This window comes from Pristiophorus japonicus, chromosome 1 (assembly GCF_044704955.1).
Source record: "Pristiophorus japonicus isolate sPriJap1 chromosome 1, sPriJap1.hap1, whole genome shotgun sequence".
NCBI lineage: Eukaryota > Metazoa > Chordata > Chondrichthyes > Pristiophoridae > Pristiophorus > Pristiophorus japonicus.
In genome coordinates this window covers 306,784,806-306,808,882 of record NC_091977.1, presented here as the reverse complement: position 1 = coordinate 306,808,882, position 24,077 = coordinate 306,784,806, and the positions used below count along the sequence as shown (strand labels likewise).

The window sequence follows — 24,077 nt, the reverse complement described above, 5'->3', positions numbered from 1 at the left end:
GGACAGGACCTGGAGGGAAATGTGGCCGCAGATAGGGAGGGGTAGTGTTTTTCATTGTTGAACTGTTTTTTCTTTTTTTTTAAATTGTTAACGTTTTGGGGATTTGAGGGAAGGATGGTTGGGGCGGGGCGGGGGTGGAGGGAGGGCATTGTTCAATAGTTTATTAAAAATTGGTTTGTTGTCTTTGTGAATAAAAAAAAATCTTTAATTCATCAAATTTTGTGCCTTCTCTCTTAGTTACATTAGTTAACAAATTTACAGTTGTTCATCCTTATTTATTTATTCTTTTATTATAGCAGTACTTTACTTAAACTTTACTTAAAGTAAACATTAATTCCGATGCTAGGCCAGTGCAGGCAAGACATCAAGGAAACCCACGCAAATGAAACTTTTGATTAACCCTAACTGTAAATGAACATTTGAATATCTACAATGATAGTTCATGCAAAGCGTTCATTAATGAGCTGCTGACACAACAGCTTAGCGGCCGTGTAACTGCCCCTGGCTACTGGTCTTCGGGAGGGGGGTGGTGGTACCGGTGCTAGATCGCCAGGCTGATTGCGCTCCCCTATGTCCTCGCCTGCGTCCTCTTCCGCCTCTTCCTCCTCTTCATCCTCGTCGGCTGGCTCTTCTGTTTCCCCTCCTTCTGGAGGTGGGCCTGCAGCCCAATCTGGCATTACTTGTCCTCTCTTTACAGCTAGGTTATGCAGCATGCAACACACCACAATAAACTCTGCGACCTGGTCAGGGTGGTACTGTAGGCTGCCTCCAGAATGATCCAGGCATCTGAAGAACATAAGAACATAAGAGAACATAAGAACATAAGAATTAGGAACAGGAGTAGGCCATCTAGCCCCTCGAGCCTGCTCCGCCATTCAACAAGATCATGGCTGATCTGGCCGTGGACTCAGCTCCACTTACTCGCCCGCTCCCCGTAACCCTTAATTCCCTTATTGGTTAAAAATCTATCTGTCTGTGATTTGAATACATTCAATGAGCTAGCCTCAACTGCTTCCTTGGGCAGAGAATTCCACAGATTCACAACCCTCTGGGAGAAGAAATTCCTTCTCAACTCGGTTTTAAATTGGTTCCCCCGTATTTTGAGGCTGCGCCCCCTAGTTCTCGTCTCCCCGACCAGTGGAAACAACCTCTCTGCCTCTATCTTGTCTATCCCTTTTATTATTTTAAATGTTTCTATAAGATCACCCCTCATCCTTCTGAACTCCAACGAGTAAAGACCCAGTCTACTCAATCTATCCTCATAAGGTAACCCCCTCGTCTCCGGAATCAGCCGAGTGAATCGTCTCTGTACCCCCTCCAAAGCTAGTATATCCTTCCTTAAGTAAGGTGACCAAAACTGCACGCAGTACTCCAGGTGCGGCCTCACCAATACCCTGTACAGTTGCAGCAGGACCTCCCTGCTTTTGTACTCCATCCCTCTCGCAATGAAGGCCAACATTCCATTCGCCTTCCTGATTACCTGCTGCACCTGCAAACTAACTTTTTGGGATTCATGCACAAGGACCCCCAGGTCCCTCTGCACCGCAGCATGTTGTAATTTCTCCCCATTCAAATAATATTCCCTTTTACTGTTTTTTTTTCCAAGGTGGATGATCTCACATTTTCCGACATTGTATTCCATCTGCCAAACCTTAGCCCATTCGCTTAACCTATCTAAATCTCTTTGCAGCCTCTCTGTGTCCTCTACACAACCCGCTTTCCCACTAATCTTTGTGTCATCTGCAAATTTTGTTACACTACACTCTGTCCCCTCTTCCAGGTCATCTATGTATATTGTAAACAGTTGTGGTCCCAGCACCAATCCCTGTGGCACAACACTAACCACCGATTTCCAACCCGAAAAGGACCCATTTATCCCGACTCTCTGCTTTCTGTTAGCCAGCCAATTCTCGATCTATGCTAATACATTTCCTCTGACTCTGCATCCCTTTATCTTCTGCAGTAACCTTTTGTGTGGCACCTTATTAAATGCCTTTTGGAAATCTAAATACACCACATCCATCACTACACCTCTATCCGCCATGCTCGTTATATCCTCAAAGAATTCCAGTAAATTAGTTAAACATAAAGCGCTGCTTTCGGACTCCAATTGTTTTTTCAACGATGTTGCGAGTCGCTATGTGACTTTCATTATACCGTTTCTGTGTTTCAGTGATGGGATTACGCAGAGGGTTCATCAGCCAACTGGCAAGGCCATACCCTTTATCCCCCAGCATCCAACCGTGACCTTCTGGCTGATTGACAAACAGGTCAAGGATAGCACTTTCACGTAAGATGTGTGCATCATGAATGCTGCCAGGAAATGTAGCATTCACTGTCATAATTGATTGTGGTCGACAACAAGCTGCACATTTAGTGAGTGGAACCCCTTTCTGTTACGAAAGACCTCCACGTTCTTTAAGGGTGCTTTCAGGGCAATGTGCGTGCAGTCTATTGCTCCCTGCACCTTGGCAAAGTCTGCTATTCTCGAGAAACTTAAAGCCCTCTCGGTCTGTGCCTCCCTGGTCATTGGGAAGCTTATGAAGTCCATCCTGCGAGCGTAAAGTGCTTCAGTCACCTGTCGAATGCAGTAGTGTATAGCGTGCTGAGAGATATGGCAGATGTCGCCAGCTGAAGCCTGAAAAGATCCCGATGCGTAGAAGGCTAGAGGGCAGCAGTAACCTTCACCTCAACGGACAGTGCGGTTCTGATGATGTTGGACGGCTGCTGATCACCCTTGACGAGTTGACATATCTCATCGATGACCTCCTTCCAGAATCGCAGCCTCCTAAGACAACGTTTTCAGACAAGTTCAGGTAAGATTGTTTCTCCAAGTACCTTCGTTGACTATACGGTCTCTGTCTTCGTCTTCGGCTACGCATTACTCTGCCACCTCTTCGTTTGATCCTTTCAGTTACCAGTGTGTGAGCAGTTACAATTAATGGCAGAGAAAGCATAGGCCCCATATCGCTATCAATAATTACTTTCACTAATTTTAATAGTCTCTCTACTCTATACTTTCTAATCACTGTACTCTGCACTCTCTGTACTCTCTACGCTGTATACCAGTCAGTTTGATAGGCCCCAACAATATCAGTAAATAACTTCACTATGTAAAAGCTATTTACAAAATAATTTCAATATATAAAAGCTATTTACTAAAAATAACTTGATAATACCTATTTATATTCCCTGTCCCAATATTCTTGGTACAATTAACTTTAAATTAACTCTCTAAATAACTCACAACTAATCCTCCTCCCTTCCTCCGAACTTCAAAATGGTGTCCGTAGTGCCCATTTCCTTCTCTTAAGCCCAGTAAAAGCAACTATTTCTCAGCACTCTTTTGGGCCTTGCATCGGCCCAGCGAAGTGCATGCTAGGTGCCGAAACTTGGGATGGGCCTTGTGTGGGCGATCATTTGGGCGATCATCTCGGCGATCAAAGTGGAAACTTAGGTACCTGTTTTTCCGGCGATGTTTGGGCCTAGTTCCCACTTTTTGCTCAAAATGGGTGATAGAGGTCTGTTTTGGGCGATAGATGGGCCATAGATGGGCGATGTGAAGTGGAAAGTCTAGCCCATAGAATCATAGAAATTTACAGCACAGAAGGAGGCCATTTTGGCCCATCGTGTCCGCGCTGGCCAACCAAGAGCTATCCAGCCTAATCCCACTTTCCAGCTCTTCGTCCGTAGACTTGTAGGTTACAGCATTTGGGGTCAAGTTTCGGCCTGAGTTGCTCCTTTATTTTGGAGCAACTAGTTTAGAATAGAGTATCTTAGAAATTGCAATTCTCGGCATTTAGTTTGCTCCAGTTCTAGTCAGTTAGAACAGTTTCAGTTTGGAACAGATTTTTTTTTCAAAAGGGGGCGTGTCTGGCCACTTACACCCGTTTTGCAAGTATAGGCAGCAAAAACTTACTCCAAACTAACTTAGAATGGAGTAAGTATAGATTTTTGTACGCTCAGAAAAACCTTGCCGACACTTAGAAAATCAGGCGTAGGGAATGAAAGATAGCCGGGGGGGGGGGGGCGGGGGAGGAGTGGGGTTTACAAACATTAAACACTTCACTTTTACAAATAAGGAGCCATCATCAATAATAAATGATAAATAAATCAATAAATAAACCAATAAATCAATCCAAATAAATTAAAAAATAAAAATGTTTAAAAAAATGTAAAATCACTCAATAAATAAAAAATTATTTCTGCTCACTTACTGCAGCACCAGGGAGAAGAGAGGGGGTGAGTGGGGTGCAGGGTGGGGGGAAGAGAGAAGAAGATGGGGGAAGAGAAGAAGATGGGGGGGGAGAGAGAAGATGACGACAAGGACTTCGGGCGGGGCCTGCAAGCAGCTGATGCCGGGCTGCTGACATCTCTTCGGGCAGGACCCGCCCCAGCGAAATGCGACAACGAAGCCGGGCCCCGCCGAGGACTACGGGCGGGGCCCGCCCCCAGTGAGAGGCCGGGCGGGCGGGTCCCGCCACTGAGGTAAGGTGCACAGGCCATTCGGCCAGGGATAGGGGCGACGTCCCTTCGGCCTGGGATAGGGTCGTCACCCTACAGGCAGGACGCCGGCAGCTACTGCGCACGTGCGTAGCCTCCACTGCACACGCGCGAAGCTGCCGGCACTGTTTCCGGCGCAGGGCTGTAGCTCCACCCCCAGCAGCTCCTGCTGCGCAGCGCCGAGATGGAAATGGGCCTGCAGTTGTTGGAGAATCGCGAGGTAAGTATTCGGCGCAATTTTTGTTCTATAAATTAGGCGGGCCTCTCCGATGTGCGCTGTTCTTGCGGGCGGCCGGCTGAAACTTGACCCCTTTCATTGCACATCCAAGTATTTTTTAAATGTGGTGAGAGTTTTTGCCTCTACCATCCTTTCAGCCAGTGAGCTCCAGAACCCCACTACCCTCTGGGTGAAGAAATTTCCCCACATAACTCCTCTAAACCTCCCCCCAATTACTTTAAATCTATGTCCCCTGGTTGTTCACCCCGCTGCCAAAGGACACAGCTATTTCTTATCCACTCTATCCAGGCCCCTCATAATTTTATTCACCTTAATCAGGTCTCCCCTCAGCCTCCTCTGTTCCAAAGAAAACAGACCCAGCATTTCCAATCTTTCCTCATAGCCAAAATTCTCCAGTCCAGGCAGCATTCTTGTAAATCTCCTCTGCACCCTTTCTAGTGCAATCACATATGTCCTGTAATGTGGCGACTAGAACTGCACACACTACTCCAGCTGCGGCCTAACCAGTGTTTTATACAGTTCAAGCATAACCTCCTTGCTCTTGTATTCTATGCCTCGACTAATAAAGGCACGTATTCCATATGCCTTCTTAACCACCTTATCTACCTGGCCTGCTATCTTTAGGGATCTGCGGACTTGCACTCCAAGATCCCTTTGTTCCTGTACATTTTTCAGTGTCGTACCATTTAATGTGTATTCCCTTGCCTTGTTAGACCTCCCCAAATGCATTACCTCACACTTATCCGGATTGAATTCCATTTGCCACTGTTCCGCCCATCTGACCAGTACATTGATATCTTCCTGCAGTCCGCAACTTTCTTCTTCATTATCAACCACACAGCCTATTTTAGTGTCGTCTGCAAACTTCTTAATCAGACCCCCAACATTCAAGTCCAAGTCATTGATATATACCACAAAAAGCAAGGGACCCAGTACTGAGCCCTGTGGAACCCCACTGGATACAGCCTTCCAGTCACAAAAACACCAATCAACCATTACCCTTTGTTTTCTGCCTCTGAACCAATTTTGAATCCAACTTGCCACTTTCCCCTGGATTCCATAGGCTTTTACTCTCATGACCAGTCTGCCATGTGGGATCTTTTCAAAAGCATTGCTAAAATTCATATACACTACATCGTTCATCATTCATACGCACTGCCCTCATCGACCCTCCTGGTTACCTCCTCGAAAAATTAATTCAAGTTAGTCAGACACGACCTTCCCTTAACAAATCCATGCTCTGTCCTTGATTAATCCGTGTCTTTCCAAATGAAGATTTATCCTGTCTCTCAGGAGTTTTTCCAATAATTTTCCCACCACTGAGGTTAGGCTGACTGGCCTGTAATTACTCGGTCTATCCCTTTCTCCCTTTTTAAACAAAGGTACAACATTAGGAGTCCTCCGGTCCTCTGGCACCAGAGAGGACTGAAAAATGTTGGTCAGAGCTTCTGCTATTTCCTCGGGTCCTGTGACATAATTAGGACCCCAATCGACATTTTAGGTTAGATTGTGTGTGGGGCAGGCTCTGACCAGATCCATGAACGATGGAACTGAAGAAGTTCGCCAAAGGTAAGTGTTGAATTATTTTTGTGCGCCCCGAAGGAGCTCTATGTCGCTACTGCCCCGGGGTCCCCAACGTCCACGATCGCCAACGCACTCCTGCCTCCTCCTACAACTTACCTTGCTGGCGACTGCGCAGCCTGATCTTGAGGCCTCAATCCGGCGAGCCTGTTTCGCCATCGTCCCCCAGCCCCCGCCGCCCCGCAGCCCACCTGCCAAATTTAAATGAGGCCGGGCCATCAAAATCGCGGGGAGCACTCCTTTGGAATGAGAGATCACCAGCTGACTAACGCACTCCACCAGTCAGTCGCCCAAAGGTCAAACTTGACCATCTAGTTTTCTAATTACTATTTTATTTTTGAATCAATAAATCATATATTTAAGAAATAGGAGCAGCAGTAGGCTTTATAGTTGTTCAAGCTTGCTCTGCCATTCAGTCAGATCACGGCTGATCTTAAACTTCAAATCCACTTTCCCACCTGATCTCCATATCCCTTATTTCCTTTCGTGTCTAAAAATCTATCTCTCTCAGTATACTAATTGACATAGCACTCTGGTATAGAGAATTCCAAAGGTTCACAACCCTCTGAGTGACGAAATCTCTCCCCATCTCAGTTTTAAATGGCCGATCTCTTATCCTGCGACTATGACCCCTAATTTTAGACTCTCCAGCCAGGGGGAAACAACCTCTCAGCGTCTACCCTGTCAAGCCCTCTAAGAATTTAATGTGTTTCAATGAGATATGTGATTTGTTCACAGCTGATTGAATTTGGGAATGTATGTGAAGAAAAATGAAATTTAGCTATTTATTTGACATATCCGCAACCTATGATACATGATTTCAGTTAACAACAATCTCTCTTCAGTTGCATATTGATGTCAATTGTTGCATTTTGATCCAAGAGTAGAATAAAATGGATTATTCGCTAAAGGGCAAATCATAACAATAGGATTAATAGATGCACGCATTTCAGTATATTTTAAAGCAATCTGGTGATTATTTCTGATACTTTTAATTAGGTTGTGATTTATGTCTGCTTTTTTGGACCCACAAATATTTTCTTACAGTGGGGATCAGTTCTCATTCCTGATTCAATTAGTCACAGATGCAGTTATTACAGTCACATAGGACAAAATAAATCAATCACTGAGACTGTGGGAAGGTGAAGGCAAAGGATATTACTCCAAAGGAATTAGTATGTCAATTTCAGGCTGAAAATTGCTGTTGTCATTTATTTGACATATCAGCAATCCCATGATATGGATTTCAGTTTGCTGTAGTCTCTTTGTTGCCTGCTGATTCCAATTAATGGACAACAATCACAATGTGCTCATCATAATAACGTGGCTTTCAATAGCAGCATTTCCCATTTACCGTTACTCAGCATTATGGAGCTATCACGAGCAGCTTGCATCACTATTAAAGTGTTGGATGCTGACTAAAATCCATAGGGCTGGAAATTTAATTGGAGGGTTTTAAGGCGCTAATGTCGGGTTGTCACTAAATTTAGCGCAGGAAAATGGTTAGCGATGGGAGCCACAAAATTCAGTGGTTGCGCCCTGACAGTGGAGTGGAGCGCTAAGGGAAGCGTTCCACACATCTCTTAGGGCACTAGGCCGGGTGAGTAACTGAATATCCCGTGCTAAAGAGCCGGCTTCGTAGCGACCTAAGAGAGCATTCCCTGCAAAAAAAAGAATTGGAACAAAAAACACAAAAACATTCCCGATACATTACTCACCCCAAATAAAGTTAAATTGCAAAAAAAAATTAGCAATCACACTTAGCATATGCAGCCATCTCTTCCCTTATCACCCCGGGACAGCTCTGTATGCCAGGTTTCTCTGGCGGTGTCACTATGGAGCATTACGGGTGTAGCGCAAATTAAATTTTGCTTCCATGTCAATACTGTGGGCGTTGCACACCGGTGCAATGCTCCCGGGCGATACTCATAAGTGCCGCCAGTACCGGCACACTGAATTTGCCAAGGGGTGCTAATTCCGCCGCTCGCGGCTGCAAATCCTTTAATGCCCCTCACAAGGGCGCTATCCATATGAACTTTTCTCCCATAATGTTTTTAGAGTGCAGGGTAGACAATAGCATAACAGAAGCAGGAAAGGTCTCCCCTTTGTTTGTCTATTTTCTAGAAGAAATTCAACAAAAAATTACCGTGGAAAAGTCTTCATAACCGTGACATCATCTGCTGACAAAAGCAGTTAAAGGATGTCCTGGAGGTAGGGTTGCCATCCCTCCAGGAATGTCCCGGAGTCATCTGGAATTAAAGATTTCTTCTACGAGCAACCCCGGAGAAAAATCATCGGGACATTCAAAAAAAATTGTGTTTTTTTTTCATTATCCTTGAACACTTTCATTTATTAATAATAAAAATATTGGCGACGGGATAAATAGGCTGTTTCACTGATCATCAACAGTCATCCAATTGGGTAATGAAGAGCCTGCTTGTTTTCCAATAGGTCTAGGGAGGTGATGCGTTTTGTGGCGGGGACCGAAACATCCAGGAATACGGTCAACCAGAGTTACCAACCCAACCTGGAGGATGAAGAGGAAGGTGCACAAGTGATTCAGAGGGAGCTGGTCAGAGGAGCAGCAATACGATGAGAAAGATGTAGAAAACAATCTGTTTGCCAGTTGCAAGAGATATTCGGGCCAATCTGATATGTTGTCAGTTGTCAGGTTGGCTGAGTGATCTAAGGTGCCTGATTCAAGGACTACTATTCCTTACTTAACAAAAATCTGGTGAATTCTGCTCCCTTTCTAGGGGTGTGGGTTCAAATCCCACTTCTGACATTAGCTTTTACCAGCATGGACTCTCGTTGGGCCGAATGGCCGGTTTCTGTGCTGTATATTCTATGATACGGGAAGGCTGAATATGCAAAGGGCCGCTGTTTAATCTGTTACATTATCCAGTTTCCCCAGAGGTATTCTAAAATAATTCTATTAATAAAAGAAAATGAATTACAAACCACCGATTATTCAAAGACATAGTCAACTTTTGTAACTTTATGAAAAATTAATTTAGTATTTAAAAATGTTCTCATGTTTTAATCACAAGGCAAGAATTCTTTTGACATTAGTATGGTATCTGTCATAACTTTAAGAAATACTTAAAGACAAATCACAAAGGTAGCTGTTGGAGACCTAAGAAATCTCGTGTGGCCCCTCACCAGCGGTAGGCCTTGCAAGCAGTAAACGTGGCTTAAAAAAAATCACCTACGTAATTGGCTGACTCTCTGATAAGCAATGTCAGGGCGAATAATAAGGCTGTGCTACTGGTGTGGAAGCCTTCCTTAAATATTAAAATCCTTTTATAAGATTTGCATCTCCAACTTTTTCTTCATTGGTTGACCAGAGCACGTGTCTAACCCATAAAAACTGGGTGCATGGAAGGGTCGCCTTAAAGGAAAAAGGTGGGCTTCTTTTTTTAGTGTTTTCATGTACCCTTTTCTGCATTTTGCTCTGTGCATTCATTGGTTTTGCTGCATGTCCTCTTTTTTCCCTGCCAATACATTTCTTCTTTAATCCACTGATTACTGCCAATGGATGTGGCAACCTACAAAGAGGTGATGATGAATGGGTGTTCCCTCGGAGCTTCCAAACATGCTGCATTAGAGGAGCTTGTGAGCAGCCAACAAATGCAGTGCAATGGCCCGAAGCATTTTGTTCATATTTGTTACTACCCTGGAACCCTGAGCTGGACGGGTCAGAGGAGACCTGTACTCGGCACATCTGTGTTACAAGACCGCCCTCTGCTGCAGGCTGGTTTACAACATCTGAATCAGGGATGGCTGCTCCTGTGGAGGTTGGCACAGTACGAATCTTCGGATTGGAAAGCAGCTCATGTAACGCCTCTGTTTAAAAAGGGGGGCAGACAAAAGGCAGGTAACTATAGGCCGGTTAGTTTAACATCTGTAGTGGGAAAAATGCTTGAAGCTATCATTAAGGAAGAAATAGCGGGACATCTAGATAGGAATAGTGCAATCAAGCAGACGCAACATGGATTCATGAAGGGGAAATCATGTTTAACTAATTTACTGGAATTCTTTGAGGATATAACGAGCATGGTGGATAGAGGTGTACCGATGGATGTGGTGTATTTAGATTTCCAAAAGGCATTCGATAAGGTGCCACACAAAAGGTTACTGCAGGAGATAAAGGTACGCGGAGTCAGAGGAAATGTATTATCATAGATCGAGAATTGGCTGGTGAACAGAAAGCAGAGAGTCGGGATAAATGGGTCCTTTTCGGGTTGGAAATCGGTGGTTAGTGGTGTGCCACAGGGATCGGTGCTGGGACCACAACTGTTTACAATATACATACCTGGAAGAGGGGACAGAGTGTAGTGTAACAAAATTTGCAGATGACACAAAGATTAGTGGGAAAGCGGGTTGTGTAGAGGACACAGAGAGGCTGCAAAGAGATTTAGATAGGTTAAGCGAATGGGCTAAGGTTTGGCAGATGGAATACGATGTCGGAAAATGTGAGCTCATCCACTTTGGAAAAAAACAGTAAAAGGGAATATTATTTGAATGGGGACAAATTACAACATGCTGAGGTGCAGAGGGACCCGGGGGTCCTTGTGCATGAATCCCAAAAAGTTAGTTTGCAGGTGCAGCAGGTAATCAGGAAGGCGAATGGAATGTCGGCCTTCATTGCGAGAGGGATGGAGTACAAAAGCAGGGAGGTCCTGCTGCAACTGTATAGGGTATTGGTGAGGCCGCACCTGGAGTACTGCGTGCAGTTTTGGTCACCTTACTTAAGGAAGGATATATTAGCTTTGGAGGGGGTACAGAGACGATTCACTAGGCTGATTCCGGAGATGAGGGGGTTACCTTATGATGATAGATTGAGTAGACTGGGTCTTTACTCGTTGGAGTTCAGAAGGATGAGGGGTGATCTTATAGAAACATTTAAAATAATGAAAGGGATAGACAGATAGAGGCAGAGAGGTTATTTCCACTGGTCGGGGAGACTAGAACTAGGGGGCACAGCCTCAAAATACGGGAGAGCCAATTTAAAACCGAGTTGAGAAGGAATTTCTTCTTCCAGAGGGTTGTGAATCTGTGGAATTCTCTGCCCAAGGAAGCAGTTGATGCGAGCTCATTGAATGTATTCAAGTCACAGATAGATAGATTTTTAACCAATAAGGGAATTAAGGGTTATGGGGAGCGGGCGGGTAAGTGGAGCTGAGTCCACAGCCAGATCAGCCATGATCTTGTTGAATGGCGGAGCAGGCTCGAGGGGCTAGATGGCCTACTCCTGTTCCTAATTCTTATGTTCTAATGTTCTTATAAGCCAACCCAGGAGACATCTGCCACACCGGGCAGTCTGCAGCAAGATGACAACTGCTTTGCTTTTAAGGGGCGAATGCTTTTGTCACAAATGGTATGCACCTGGGCATCAGACTTTTTCATATCAACCCTATGGCCATCATAGAAACATAGAAACATAGAAAATAGGTATAGGAGTAGGCCATTCAGCCCTTTGAGCCTGCACCGCCATTCAATAATATCAAGGCTGATCATTCCCTCAGTACCCCTTTCCTGCTTTCTCTTCATACCCCTTGATCCCCTTAGTCGTAAGAGCCATATCTAACTCCCTCTTGAATATATCCAATGAACTGGCATCAACAACTTTCTGCGGCAGGGAATTCCATCGGTTAACAACTCTCTGAGTGAAGAAGTTTCTCCTCATCTCAGTCCTAAATGGCCTACCCCTTATCCTAAGACTATGTCCCCTGGTTCTGGACTTCCCCAACATCGGGAGCATTCTTCCCGCATTTAACCTGTCCAGTCCCATCAGAATCTTACATGTTTCTATGAGATCCCCTGTCGTCCTGTCACCTTTTACAGAAGAAGCTATCGACGATGAGGTCCGTGCAGAGGTGAAAGATGGGGGGAAACACCCCCGGACAGCCACGGACGCATCTGCAGACCCTGAAGTGATGTCACGTGAGTAAAGCTTACACATTGCATGATGTAAAGTCAATAGATGCCACACCAATATCTGAACAATCATATAGGATAGATGATTTCTAAAAGTGTCATAGAAATAATGCTGGCCTAATGAAAATCATTGCAAAACACAATGTGTTTGTCATGTATTCAACTGTCACTGTAATCCATGTATAAACTGACCTAAGTTGTACACTGTGCGAACACTGACCACTAGGTGGTGAACTTGTGGGAGACACTCCTAACCTGGACTTGCATGTATAAAAGGGGAAGCTCCACCCATCTTCTCCACTTCAGTGCTGGCTAATAAAGGACTGGTCACAGAGTGACCTTCTCTCTAGTATGGGCCTCGTGTGCATTTGTACTTCTCGTCCTTCTAAACTCCAGTGAATAAAGGCCCAGTTGATCCAGTCTCTCCTCATATGACAGTCCAGCCATCCCTGGAATCAGTCTGGTGAATCTTCGCTGCACTCCCTCAATAGCAAGAATGTCCTTCTTCAGATTAGGAGACCAAAACTGAACACAATATTCCAGGTGAGGCCTCACCAAGGCCCTGTACAACTGCAGTAAGACCTCCCTGCCCCTATACTCAAATCCCCTAGCTATGAAGGCCAACATACATTTGCCTTCTTCACCGCCTGCTGTACCTGCATGCCCAATTTCAGTGACTGATGAACCATGACACCCAGGTCTCATTGCACCTCCCCTTTTCCTAATCTGCCACCATTCAGATAATAATCTGCCTTCGTGTTTTTGCCCCCAAAATGGATAACCTCACATTTATCCATATTATACTGCATCTGCCATGCATTTGCCCACTCACCTAACCTGTCCAAGTCACCCTGCAGCCTCTTAGCATCCTCCTCACAGCTCACACCGCCACCCAGTTTAGTGTCATCCGCAAACTTGGAGATATTGCACTCAATTCCTTCATCTAAATCGTTATTGTATATTGTAAAGAGTTGGGGTCCCAGCACTGAGCCCTGCGGCACTCCACTAGTCACTGCCTGCCATTCTGAAAAGGAACCGTTTATCCCGACTCTCTGCTTCCTGTCTGCCAACCAGTTCTTTATCCACGTCAGTACATTACTCCCAATATCATGCGCTTTGATTTTGCATATCAATCTCTTGTGCGGGTCCTTGTCAAAAGCCTTTTGAAAGTCCAAATACACCACATCCACTGGTTCTCCCTTGTCAACTCGACTAGTTACATCCTCAAAAAATTCCCGAAGATTCGTCAAGCATGATTTCCCTTTCATAAATCCATGCTGACTTGATCCGATCTTTTCACTGCTCTCCAAATGCGTTGCTATTTCATCCTTAATGATTGATTCCAGCATTTTCCCCACTACTGATGTCAGTTTTCTCTCTCCCTCCTTTTTTAAAAAGTGGTGTTACATTAGCTACCCTCCAGTCCATAGTAACTGATCCAGAATCAATACACTGTTGGAAAATGATCACCAATGCATCCACTATTTCTAGGGCCACTTCCTTAAGTACTCTGGGATGCAGCCTAACAGGCCCCGGGGATTTATCGGCCTTCAATCCCATCAATTTCCCGAACACAATTTCCCGCCTAATAAGAATATCCTTCAGTTCCTCCTTCTCATTAGACCTACTGTCCCCTAGTACAATCGGAAAGTTATTTGTGTCTTCCTTCGTGAAGACGGAACCGAAGTATTTGTTCAATTAGTCTGCCATTTCTTTGTTCCCCATTATAAATTCATCTGAATCTGACTGCAAGGGACCTACGTTTGTTTTCACTAATCTTTTTCTCTTCGCATATTTATAGAAGCTTTTGCAGTCAGCTTTTATGTTCCCTGCAAGCTTCCTCTCGTACTCTTATTTTTCCCCTCTTAATTAAACCCTTCGTCTTCCTCTCTTGAATTCTAAATTTCTCCCAGACCTCAGGTTTGTTGCTTTTTCTAGCCAAATTATATGCCTCTTCCTTGGTTTTAACACTATCCTTAATTTCCCTTGTTAGCCATGGTTGAGCCACCTTCCCCGTTTTATTTTTACTCCAGACAGGGATGTACAATTGCTGAAGTTCAACCATGTGATCTTTAAATGTTTGCCATTGCTTATCCACCGTCAACCCTTTAAATATCCTTTGCCAGTCTATTCTAGCCAATTCAATCCTCATACCGTCGAAGTTACCTTTCCTTAAGTTCAGGACCCTAGTTTCCGAATTAACTGTGTCACTCTCCATCTTAATTAAGAATTCTACCATATTATGGTCACTGTTTCCCAAGGCGCCTCGCACAACAAGATTGCTAATTAGTCCCTTCGCATTACACATCACCCAGTCTAGGATGGCCAGCTCCCTAGTTGGTTCCTCGACATATTGGTCTAGAAAACTATCATGTATCTCACATTACTGTATATAACTGTATCTTACCATGTTATACATGACTGTAACTGGATATGACCTGCAACAATAAGCATACCTTACCACCAGGGGTGCACTTGCAGGAGACACTCCATACCTGTCCCACTGAGGTATATAAAGGGAGGTCTCAGGCAAGTGCAGCACTGGAGAGCTGGAATTAAAGATGCAGGTCCTGAGTGACCTTGACTTCAGCATGTGTCTCGTGTGAGTCAGTACATTAGAATCAGGACTTAATAGTGGCAACGAGTTACGGGATCACAGAATCCACAGAATGGCTACCAATAGCTCAGATGAGAAATACAATGCTGGAGACAATTGGAATGACTTCATAGAAAGGCTCCAGCAAAGCTTTGTGACCAAAGACTGGCTGGGCGACGATAAGGCAGACAAGAGAAGAGCCCATCTCTTGACCAGCTGTGGTCGAAAACATACGCTTTAATGAAAGACCTGTTGGCACCCAAGAAACCAGCAAGCAAGTCGTTTAAGGAGTTGAGCACACTGGTGAGAGACCACCTGAAGCCAGCGAGCAGCCTACACATGGCCAGGCACAGGTTCTACAACTACAGACGCTGTGTGGGCCAGAGCATACCCGACTTCGTGGTGGAACTTCGAAGGCTGGCTAGTTCATGTGAGTTCCCTGATGAATTTAGGAGAGAAGTACTGAGAGACTTTTTTATTGAAGGAATAGGCCACGCAGGCATATTCCGAAAGCTTATAGAGACTAAGAACTTGGCTCTAGAGGCAGCAGCACTGGTCGCACAGACGTTCTTGGCAGGCGAAGAAGAAATGAGGCTGATATATACTTCGGGTACGACAACCAACGAGGCATCGGAACAAGGGGTCACATTGTGAAACAAACCACTACCCCCACACACAGACAAAGGCAGGAGAGCAGGCCTTCAACAGCAGACAGTGACGCCAGAAGCCATCAAAATCAAGGGCCACATGTATCGCCGATCACACCTCATCAACCCACAATGTGAGCAATCAACTACAGACTGAGAGAAGCTCAAGGGAGATCAGCCAGATGCAGCTCATCCTTCGGAAACAATGGAAACGGTCTGTGTTGGAGATGTGGGGGAAGGCACTCAACCAGGGTGTGTCGATTTCAGCATGCCATTTGCAGAAACTGCAACTGCACAGGGCATTTGGCTCGCATGTGCAGAAAAACAGCAGCTTGGCTGGTATACGAATCGGAAGGGTCGGAAAGCGGACCAGAAGACGGTTGGAACAGTGCACGGGACGCCGAGGTATAGCGGGTTAACACGATCAATGTCCACTGTTCTTACACCAAGACGCCTCCAATTATGATGAGGGTTCTACTCAACGGGATACCCGTCAACATGGAACTGGACACGGGGGCCAGTCAATCACTCATGAGCGTTCAACAATTTGAACAGCTGTGGTCACACAAAAGCAACAGACCAAAACTCACAAAAATCGACACCAAACTAAGGACCTATACTAAAGAAATTGTCCCAATCCTTGGCAGCGCCATGCTCTCAGTCACACACAAAGGGATGGTGAACCGACTTTCCCTGTGGATTGTCCCCGGGGATCTCCCAGCCCTGTTGGGGAGAAGCTGGTGAGCAGAACTTAATTGGAAATGGGATGATGTTCACGCCATGTCGTCAGAGGAACGGACTTCCTGCTCAACAGTTCTAAACCGTTTTGAACATCTCTTTCAGCCAGGTGTGGGCACCTTCAAAGGGGCTAAAGTTAGAATCTACATCACACAGAATGCCAGACCTGTCCATCACAAGGCTAGAGCTGTGCCTTATGTGATGAGGGAAAAGATTGAAAATGAACTGGACCGGCTTCTGCGGGAAGGCATAATTTCTCCCGTGGAATTCAGCGACTGGGCAAGCCCCATCATCCCCGTCATGAAGCCTGATGGATCCATGCGAATCTGTGGGGATTACAAGTCTACCATAAAAAGAGTCTCCCTACAGGACCAATACCCGCTGTCCAGAGCGGAAGACCTATTTGCCACGTTGGCTGGAGGAAAACTTTTCTCGAAACTTGACCTCACATCTGCGTATATGACGCAAGAACTGACCGAAGAGTCTAAGCTACTCACCACCATCAACACACATCGAGGCCTTTTTGTGTACAATCGATGCCCATTCGGCATCAGGTCGGCAACTGCTATATTCCAGCGCAACATGGAAAGTCTGCTCAAGTCCATCCCGGGGACAGTTGTGTTTCAAGATGACATACTCATCACGGGCAGGGACACCGACTCTCATCTCCGCAATCTTGAGGAAGTACTAAGTCGAGAGTTAAGAAATCTAAGTGTCTGTTTCTTGTGCCTAAGGTTGAATTTTTGGGCAGAAGGATTGCCGCTGATGGAATCCGCCCAACCGAATCCAAAACCGAAGCGATTCGCCTGGCACCCAGGCCTTGGAATGTCTCGGAACTGCGCGTCTTTCTCGGGCTACTCAATTACTTTGGGAACTTTATGCAGAACTTGAGCATTCTGCTGGAGCCTCTCCATGTGTTACTCAGAAAGGGGTGCGATTGGTTTTGAGGGGACGCCCAAGAACGCGCCTTCAATAAGGCACGCAACCTTCTATGTTCCAAGAGTGTTTTAGCCTTTTTTGACCCAGGTAAAAAGTTAGTCCTTCCGTGTGATGCGTCAGCGTACGGGGTCGGGTGCGTTTTACAGCACATCAATGATGCGGGTAAATTGCAGCCCGTTGCTTATGCCTCCAGGTCACTTTCGCGAGCGGAGCGCGGGTACGGTATGGTTGAGAAGGAAGCACTCTCGTGCGTGGATGGTGTCAAAAAGATGCACCAACACCTTTTCGGGGCCAGGTTTGCATTAGAAACTGACCACAAACCCCTCACGTCCCTATTATCCGAGTGCAAGGCAATCAACGCCAACACCTCGGCGCGCATTCAGCAGTGGGCACTCATGCTGGCACAGACCAGACACAGACAACCGTGCCGACGCGCTTAGCAGGCTACCCCTGGCGACCACAGAAGGGTCCGACGAACAGGACTGTGAGATGGTCATGGCAATCAATGCCTTTGAATCCACAGGTTCGCCCATAACGGCTCGCCAAATCAGAGCCTGGGCGACCAGCGACCCCACGTTATCTCTAGTTAAAAGATGCATTTTAACTGGTGACTGGGCAGAGGCTTGCGATGCCTGCCCCGAGGAGGTCAAACCCTTCCATAGGCGCATGCATGAACTCTCACTACAGGCAGACTGCCTGATGTGGGGCAGCCGAGTAGTTATGCCCTTACGAGGCAGGGAGGCGTTTGTCCGGGAGCTCCATCGCGAGCACCCGGGGATCGTTCTTATGAAGGCCATAGCCAGATCTCATGTCTGGTGGCCTATCATTGATCCAGACTTGGAGCTCTGCGTCCGTCGGTGCACCATTTGTGCCCAACTCAGTAATGCCCCCAGGGAGGCCCCTCTAAGCCCCTGGCCCTGGCCCACCAAACCATGGTCGCGGGTGCATGTAGACTATACGGGCCCATTCATGGGCAAAATATTCCTCGTAGTCGTTGATGCATTTTCAAAATGGATCAAGTGCACCATTTTAAACTCGAGCACCACCTTCACCACTGTGGAGAGCCTGAGAACCATGTTTGCAACGCACGGCATTCCTGGCATATTGGTCAGTGATAATGATCCATGCTTCACCAGCGCAGAATTTCACGATTTTATAGTTGACCACGGTATAAATCACATTAAGACGGCACCTTTCAAGCCGGCCTCCAATGGCCAGGCGGAGCGAGCAGTGCAGATCATTAAACAAGGCATGCTCAGAATCCAAGGTCCCACGCTGCAGAGCCGCCTATCGCGACTGCTGCTGGCATACAGATCTCGTCCGCATTCGTTGACTGGGGTTCCCCTCGCGCAACTATTGATGAAATGAACCTTAAAGACCAGGATCTCGTTAATCCTCTCAGACATGCATGAAATTTTTGAGGCTAAGCGTCAAAAGCTAACTGAGTACCATGACCGAATTTCGAGGGGGAGGTGGAATGTGATAGGGGACAAAGTGTTTGTGCTAAACTATGGCTGGGGTCCCAAATGGCTTGCAGGGACAGGAACAGACAATGAGGGAAACAGGCTACTGGTTGTACAAATGGACAGTGGCCAAACCTGCCGGAAGCATGTAGCAGTAAAAAGTAGATTCACTGATAACACTGAAGAACCAGAGGCAGACTACAATGTGGAACTCACGCCACACCTGGCGGACAGACAGGTGGAACAACCTGAGGAAAGGGCAGTCTCAACAGACAGCCGAGGCGAGATACCAGCAATCACACTGAACGAAACAGACAGCCCAGGCGAGATACCAGCAGTCACACCGAATGAAAAATAGGCACCAAGGTAAACAACTGAACCACAACTAAGACGCTCCACGCGAGAGACTGAATCTATAAAGGCAATAAGACCTTGGGGGAGGGTGATGTCATGTATCTCACATTACTGTATATAACTGTATCTTATCATGCTATACACGACTGTAAATGAATATGACCTGTAACAATAAGCATATCTTACCACCAAGGGTGCACTTGCAGGAGACACTCCATACCTGTTGCACTGAGGTATATAAAGGGAGGTCTCAGGCAAGTGCAGCATGGGAGAGCTGGAATTAAAGGTGCAGGTCCTGAGTGACCTTGACTTCAGCATGTGTCTCGTGTAAGTCAGTACGTTAGAGTCAGGACTTAACAAAAACCATCCCTAATACACTCCAGGAAATCCTCCTCCACCGCATTGCTACCAGTTTGGTTAGCCCAATCAATATGTAGATTAACGTCGCCCATGATAACTGCTGTACCTCTATTGCACACATCCCTTATTTCTTGTTTGATGCTGTCCCCAACCTCACTACTACTATTTGGTGGTTTGTACACAACTCCCACTAGCGTTTTCTGCCCTTTGGAATTCTGCAGCTCCACCCATACCGATTCCACATTATCCAGGCTAATGTCCCTCCTTACTATTGCATTCATTTCCTCTTTAACCAACAACGCCACCCAGCCTCCTTTTCCTTTCTGTCTATCCTTCCTAAATGCTGAATACCCTTGGATATTGAGTTCCCAGCCTTGGTCACCCTGCAGCCATGTCTCAGTGATGCCAATTACATTATACCCGTTAACTGTATCTGTGCAGTTAATTCGTCCACCTTATTCCGAATACTCCTCGCATTGAGGCACAGAGCCTTCAGGCTTGTCTTTTTAACACACTTTGCCCCTTTAGAATTTTGCTGTAATGTGGCCCTTTTTCTTTTTTGCCTTGGGTTTCTCTGCCCTCCACTTTTACTATTCTCCTTTCTATCTTTTGCTTCTGACTCCATTTTATTTCCCTCTGTCTCCCTGCATAGGTTCCCATCCCCCTGCCAAATTAGTTTAACTCCTCCCCAACAGCACTAGCAAACACTCCCTCTAGGACATTGGTTCCGGTCCTGCCCAGGTGCAGACCGTCCAGTTTGTACTGGTCCCACCTCCCCCAGAACCGGTTCCAATGCCGCAGGAATTTGAATCCCTCTCTTCTGCACCACTGCTCAAGCCACGTATTCATCTGAGCTATCCTGCGATTCCTACTCTGACTAGCACGTGGTACTGGTAGCAATCCTGAGATTACTACTTTTGAGGTCCTACTTTTTAATTTAACTCCTAGCTCCCTAAATTCATCTCGTAGGACCTCATCCCGTTTTTTATCTATATCGTTGGTACCTATATGCACCACGACAATTGGCTGTTCACCCTCCCTTTTCAGAATGTCCTGCACCCGCTCCGAGACATCTTTGACCTTAGCATCAGGGAGGCAACATACCATCCTGGAGTCTCGGTTGCGGCCGCGGAAACTCCTATCTATTCCCTTTACAATTGAATCCCCTATCACTATAGCTCTCTCACCCTTTTTCCTGCCCTCCTGTGCAGCAGAGCCAGCCACGGTGCCATGAACTTGGCTGCTGCTGCTCTCACCTGATGAGTCATCCCCCTCAACAGTACTCAAAAGCAGTGTATCTGTTTTGCAGGGGATCCCTGCATTACCTTACTTGCACTGCTCTTCCTGTTGGTCTTCCATTCCCTATCTGGCTGTGGATCCTTTACCTGCGGTAAGACCAACTCACTAAATTCACATCATTCTCAGCATCGTGCATGCTCCAGAGAGAATCCACCTGCAGCTCCAGTTCCGCAACGCGGTCCGTCAGGATCTGCAGGCGGATGCACTTCCCGCACACGTAGTCGTCAGGGACACCGGAAGTGTCCCTGACTTCCAACATAGTACAGGAGGAGCATAACATGTGTCCAAGCTCTCCTGCCATGACTTAACCCTTAGATTAACCTAATTGGGCAACAACAATGTTAAAATGTTACTTACTAATAAAGAAAAAGAAAAAGAAAAGCTACTTACCAATCACCAGCCAATCACTTATCCCCTTGGCTGTGACGTCACCTTTCGATTTCTTTCTACTTCTTTTTTGCCTCCCTGCTGCAGCTGCACCGGTAGGCCTCTCCAACAAACTCCCGCCTCCACAAACTCCCCGGACTCCTCGCTCACGGGCCTTTATAGGCCTCTGGCTCCTCAATCTCCCGCCTCACCAACAAACTCCCGCCTCCACGAGGAATAGCTCTTTCATATCAACTCCATGACCAATTAGTGGCCATGCTTCCTTCATTGTGCAGCCTTCCATGCTGACCACATTATTTGAAGGAGAGGAAACATTGGGTGGAATAGGGCCAACCTATATACCCATGGCTGTTGACCCCACTGAGAAACCTCCAAACAGCAGAAATGTTTCAGCTTCTGTTTGTTGTTTCTCAGTCGCCCCTTCCACCTTCAAGAAACGTGTACCATGTATTATGGGAGAACAATGAAATGGTATGTGCAAAGGGCTGTGCACCATGTTTGAAATGGCATTTCACAGTGGGTGTGGTAGTTCCCAAATTGTGCCATGCTTGCTGGGAACCCACAAGAAAGATATGCAAAAGTGAGCAGCACCTTTGCCTTGCTCCTGTTAACAAATTCTTCCTTGTCTGAAGCAAGGTAGGAGGAGGGAGTTGGATGGCTGCATCTACACCATTGGCAACTTCGCTCCATGAAGCTTGCACTTGTGCATTTTCTGCAGGTGACCTTCAGCCCCCAAAGAGGGCCACCCTCCTTTGGGGCACTCGCTGCAGCAGGACCTCCATCTCCTCAACATCAAAGGGAGCACTTTCACCATCTGTTTCTGCTGTGCCAGTGTGAACAATTAGCCAACTTTTTTTTACCTCTTCCACATCTTCTGACGAGCTGCAGCTTTTTAGAAGCTGCTGCCTCTCCAGATTTTATACTGTGCCGCTGAGTGTGCTACAGGCCAGGTTCTCCTGTGCATCCGGCCTATTCAAATTAGGAGCCATGTCTTAGGTTGCAAAAGAAACAGTCATGATACCTTCATTGTGAAGCTTTATATTTGGTGTAAGGCCCATGCTTTCATACGCCTCGGTGAAGATGTTGACGATGACTTGGAGTTCAGCCTCTGAATGCACGCAGACACAAGCGTCATCCGCGTACTGTAGTTTGACGACAGAGAATGAGACAGTCTTGGATCTGGTCTGGAGAGGAAGGTTGAACAGGTTCCCACTGGTTCTATAGTTTAGTTTCACTCCAGAGGGGAGCTTGTTGACTGTGAGGTGGAGCATGGTAGCGAGGAAGATCGAGAAGAGGGTTGACGCGATGGTGCAGCCCTGCTTAACCTTACACTAAACATCCATAAGACAAAGTTCCTCCACCAACCTGACCCTGCCACACAGCACTGCCCCCCAGTCATCAAGATCCATGGCACGGCCCTGGACAACGTGGACCACTTCCATATCTTGGAAGCATATTATCAGCAAGGACAGACATTGATGACGAGGTTCAACACCGCCTCCAGTGCACCAGCGCAGCCTTCGGTCGCCTGAGTTAGAGAGTGTTCGAAGATTAGGCCCTCAAATCTGGTACCAAGCTTATGGCCTACAGGGCTGTAGTGATACCCGCCCTCCTGTATAGCTCAGAGACACGGACCATATACAGTAGACACCTCAAATCACTGGAGAAATACCACCAACGATGCCTCCGCAAGATCCTGCAAATCCACTGGGAGGACAGATGCACCAACGTTAGTGTCCTCGATCGGGCCAACGTCCCCAGCATCGAAGCACAGACCACACTCAACCAGCTCCGTTGGGCAGGCCACATTGTTCACATGCCCGAAACAAGACTCCCAAAGCAAGCGCTCTACTCGGAACTCCTACATGGCAAGCGAGCCCCAGGTGGGCAGAGGAAACGTTTCAAGGACACCCTCAAAGCCTTCTTGATTAAGTGAAAAATCCCCACCGACACCAGGGAGTCCCTGACCAAAGACCGCCCTAAGTGGAGGAAGAGCATCCGGGAGGCTGCTGAGCACCTCGAGTCTCAGCGCCGAGAGCATGCAGAAAACAAGCGCAGGCAGCGGAAGGAGCGTGCGGCAAACCAGACTCCCCACCCACCCTTTCCTCCAACGGCTGTCTGTCCCACCTGTGACAGAGACTGTAATTCCCATATTGGACTATTCAGTCACTTGAGAACTCACTTTTAGAGTGGAAGCAAATCTTCCTCGATTTTGAGGGACTGCCTATGATGATGATGTGACGCCTTCTATGGCAAAATTCGGCATTGCCTAACCCGGTGCCATGGATGTGTGGACCACAATTTTGCTTGGGATCGCAAAAAATCACACCTTTTATCTTTGCCTCTGTTAGATGTTAAGGATCTGCCGCCAAGGGAGCAGTCAGCACGCAAAGCACTTTATCATCCTCTGGACTGTACTAGAGAAGAAAAATAACAATATTATAGAGCAATAACTTTATGCATGGCCAGAAGCTAAGAAATAAAAGTAAAGTTAGTGTTGTACAGTGATCACTGTAGAAAATTTGTACAACTTCTTCTTTAAAAGAAAAATATACAATTGCATTGGCCGGGAATCGAACCCGGGCCTCCCGCGTGGCAGGCGAGAATTCTACCACTGAACCACCAATGCAAGAGATACTTTAATATTTTCCTTCTTTACTCATATCAGAAACTTCGCAGGAAAAACGCTTTGTTGCTTTCACCTCCCACACTCTAAAGCTACGAACTTAACACTCTGATTCTCTGAATTTTACTTTATGCAAAACATCAAAATAACCAAATTCTGCTTGTTTCTGCAGTGCACCAAAATATTGATTTTCATCTATGTATTGGTCTAATAAAGTTGTTGCAGACCACACCAGGAGCTGGACTGCACACGTGAGCCTGAAGGCATCTTGCCTGTGATGACGCGGCAAGCTCTCCGCTTCAGCCTACAAACCACAGTAACAGTACAGCATGAATCCCACTGCATCACCAAACATCACCAATGGCAGCAAACTGTGATTTGTAAATGGTTGCAGGGTACATATTTG

General features: G+C 46.4%; 1 long non-coding RNA gene and 1 other non-coding gene across 2 annotated transcripts; both read right to left on the bottom strand.

Moving 5' to 3' along the window:
* Window positions 1-268: 268 nt before the first annotated feature.
* LOC139252471 (uncharacterized) lies at window positions 269-23,833 on the bottom strand. Its single transcript, XR_011591491.1, has 3 exons — window positions 23,748-23,833; window positions 23,375-23,462; window positions 269-786 (listed from the first exon to the last, which is right to left on the bottom strand). It is a non-coding gene; the product is annotated as an uncharacterized lncRNA (long non-coding RNA).
* Window positions 23,604-23,674, bottom strand: trnag-gcc (transfer RNA glycine (anticodon GCC)). Its single transcript has one exon. It is a non-coding gene; the product is annotated as a tRNA-Gly (tRNA).
* Window positions 23,834-24,077: the final 244 nt, after the last annotated feature.